The sequence below is a fragment of the Ambystoma mexicanum genome, chromosome 4q, assembly GCF_040938575.1.
Source record: "Ambystoma mexicanum isolate Mex_15411 chromosome 4q, UKY_AmexF1_1, whole genome shotgun sequence".
NCBI lineage: Eukaryota > Metazoa > Chordata > Amphibia > Caudata > Ambystomatidae > Ambystoma > Ambystoma mexicanum.
Window position 1 is genome coordinate 1,099,853,997 of NC_090928.1, and position 3,936 is coordinate 1,099,857,932.

Genomic DNA, 3,936 nt, shown 5'->3' on the forward strand with positions numbered 1-3,936 from the left:
GCATTAGCTTGGGGAGAATCCAGCGTGTTGTGATCTCTGGCTCACTGTTGTCCTGTTTGAGGAATTTCCTATCAGAGAAAACATAACCCTTTCACCCCTTTAGAACTGTAACTATGCAGGAGAATCCACCATCATCACTGTCAACCACTCCATCACTGTAACCCACTCCATCAATGTCAACCACTGCACCAGCTTGGGGAGAATCCAGCATGTTGTGATCTTTGGCTCACTGTTGTCCTGATTGAGGGATTTCCTATCAGAGAAAACATAATCCTTTCACTCCTTTAAAACTGTAACTATGCAGGCGAATCCACCGTCATCACTGTCAACCACTCTATCACTGTCAACCACTCCATCACTGTCAACCACTGCATCAGCTTGGACAGAATCCAGCGTGTTGTGATCTCTGGCTCAGTGTTGTCCTGATTGAGGGATTTCCTATCAGAGAAATCATAAGCTATTGCTTTTCACTCCTTTAGAACCTTAGCTATGCAGGTGCATTGACATGTCTGTAAGCGGATTCAATTCAACACTACAGCTAAGTCAATGCCTAGTCTGGGATGCTGAGGGAAACCCTTATTGATATATTTTTATGTCTAGTTCGTTTACTCTGGATGACAACCCTTATATAACACCCCTCTCTTAGAATCCCCCTGACCCCACTGAGCCAAGAAGTAGGTATGTTTTGCAAATTAAAAGGTTTATTTGAAAATTAAACAATATATATATCTCACACTTTTATAGTAAATTAATATTTGATAGCACACTTGGGAAGATGATAGTGATCAACAATGGATAATGTTACAGTGGTACACTCTTTTTGATGGCTTAGAAGTGATATAGAGAGGATAACGTAGCTGAAAATGCTTTTATGGCTTCAAGGACAATGCAATGATGAATGAAAATGCAGTACAGAAAATAAACTTGATATGACTTCAACAAAAGACAATGTAATCACTTTTCTTTGACAATTCACTCCCCCCCTTTTTGCAAGGTAAAGAGATGGAAGGAAAGCACACAGTTCTCAGGAATGCAATCAATAGAACTCAGTCCCCCCCTAGCAAGCTTAGAGGAAAACAGGTAGGAGTTTTAAACACAGGCAAGATACTTTGATGTGGTTGCAATTAAGTGAAAAATATGCTAAAAAGGCTTTTAATTCCCTATAGGGGGTTCAGGGTAGGTGATAGATACTTTGTATTAGTTTAGTATCACTTTAGCAATGCTCTATGAATGATTGTCAGGTTACAAACGAATTTCAGCAAAGAAAAGCAAGGACAAATATTTTTACACGTGGCTGAAATTAAGCAAAATGTCAAACCGCAGCAATTTAGTCGCGTGCGTCGAGTGCAATTACGGAGGGAGTATGGGGAGCTTAGAATCTCAGCTTCAAAATAAAAGTTAAATCTCGCTTCTATCACAAACGGTTCCGGAGATACGGCCGATTTAGTAAAGGTAGTTTTTCGGATTTGAAATTTTAAAGTTCAGAATGACAGATGACAGTTTTCAGGTTTAAAGATGACAGAATGACACGATTCTAGGAGGCAGTTCTAAATAGGTTAAAATAGTTTGGATTAGATTATTTTAAACTGAGAGTTCGGGTTTTTCACAGTTCTGGCGGTACTCACACTATATTTTGGACAGGAATGCGACTTCGCCACGGATCGGGTCAGGATTGGACTGCGGTTCCCTCGCCACGGACGGTCTCGGCATGGTTCTGCTCACTGGATAATTCTACCTTCTGGGTCAGCTCTGCTAGCGGCACTGCACAGCGGTCTGGATCTCTGGTTCTGACAAAAGTTCTCGGCACTGCACGGCGGTCTGGTCTCTGGTTCTGACAAAAGTTCTTGGCAAAAATTCAAACAGCTCGCCCAGCTGTTGAATAGTTTGCAAATGATTTGGAGGCCTGCTGAAAAAGGATTCAGCTTGTGGATTCAGGCCTCCCTGCTACAAATTCTGGAGTTAATTTCTGGTCTCTGGAGATTGATGGATTTGAAGTCTGGATCTCTGGATGTGAAGTCTGAAGTCAAAATGCTCAGCAGAAAGTGAAAAAGAAAGTCCTATCTGGCTTCCAGTGGCTCTTTTTATGTGTTTAGAAAGTGGGTGGGCCGGCTAATTCTGCATGTCCAACCCACTAAGGGTTCTGATAGGTTGGAGAGTTTTCTGTGCTCTCACTGGAGAACAGAGTTGTGTGTCAGAGTGAGTCATGAGGTGTCATCTTTATGGCATACAGAAAGAACACTCCCCTTTGCACTTACCTTAGAAAATCATTTTCATAACTAAATACCTTTCCCAGATACACAAGTGGTTGACATTACATACACACATCATATATCACATAAGGTAGTCTCTATTCCAACTCTGATGTTTCTAAGAGCTTGGATTAAGAAATGGCAACTTATTTTCGTTTTTAGTGGGTTTTGCAACATTGGTTTTTCATCAAAAATTACACAAATGTACACCCCCTTCTACCCATATTCCAGTTCTTTACTAGGTCTCTAGCATAAACCCAGTGTCTGTAATATCAATAAATAGCGGGGTTTGGTCCTAGAACATGGTACAGAGTTGAATCAAGTCTTGAATTGTGGGTACATTTCTTAGATTAAGGTTCTCCAAATTGCACATTTTTTGTGAGCTTAATACCATATTTTAGAAGCATTTAACTTAAACATATATTTGCTGCAATATGATTCCACAAAAGTGTCTGAGTCCACCCCCAGAAACTTGGGAGTAACACATGTCTCTCCTCTCCCAGGCAGGGCTCTGTTTACAGTCCACACTGAAAATCAACATACCCCATTCAAGGGAGAGAGTCTATTGTGTTGGATGAGGTCAGCAGGCCAGGGGGCCACTCTGCATTTGGTAAGCATGTCCGTGTGATCCCCTGGGCTGTTGTGTGGGTCTCTGAGGTGAGAAGGTTTCCCAGCCTCTTGGCCTGTTAATGCAATCAGATTGTCTCTGGGAACAGTAGGTGATTAAGTGTTTTAATTAACCAGCAGGCCTTTGAAGTTTCCAGCTGTCTCAGGAGGCTGATTAGCTTCTGAAGTAGCAGTTCTCCTGTCAGAGTTTAGACTGCTAGCGCCGGTTTGTGGACAAAGCTGGTACTGCACCCATTTTTGGGATCTGTCTTGACTTAATGCATTTCAATAGAGTGGTCTTTTGCTTGATAGTATAGGATCCTTGTTTAACATTGTTTTGATGGCATCCTTACAGTAGAGTGCTGATGTGGAACCCCCCACAAGAGGGTTGTATCTTTAGAGTGGTCTTGTGCCCATGATTTTAGCAACTTTTTGACATTAATAAAAACGGATTTTGAACAGAACCATCTTTCTTTGCACTGGTGGGTGGCAGATTAGGTGACCATTTTGGTGTGCGCAAACTGCGCAGTTCTCCTGGATTCTGGCGTGAATGTGGGCGGCGACAGCTCATCCCCACATCTACCCACTCTATTGATTTAGTTTGTTCTGGGATAGAATAATGGGTGGCAACAGCTCATCCCCACATCTACCCATTCAATTGATTCAACATAGGTCAAAACCTTTGACATGTCCTTCAAGGTGCTTTCTTGCCAATTATCTGCAGCCCTCACAAAACACTATAATATTACAGAACACATTTTAAAATTGTGCCGATGACACTCAAATGCTACTTCATGTGAATGGGGTGCCTACATTCCTAATCCTCAGATTTATCTTGGATTAAAAGCAGTCAGCAGGTGGATGGACGAAAACTAATTAAATGTGAGCAGTCCTCCTACCCTGTGTATTTCACTAATCCAAATGGTGTCTTTCCTTTTAGTCAATTGTTTGTAGCATTCCTCCCTATTCAGTATAAACGGTGTGTAGCATGGGTGGTACAATTGACCGGGAATTATCTCTAATTCCACAAGTGCCATGTTTTCACATTCAGTCATCGGGTAGAGTTGGCTTATGCATTTGG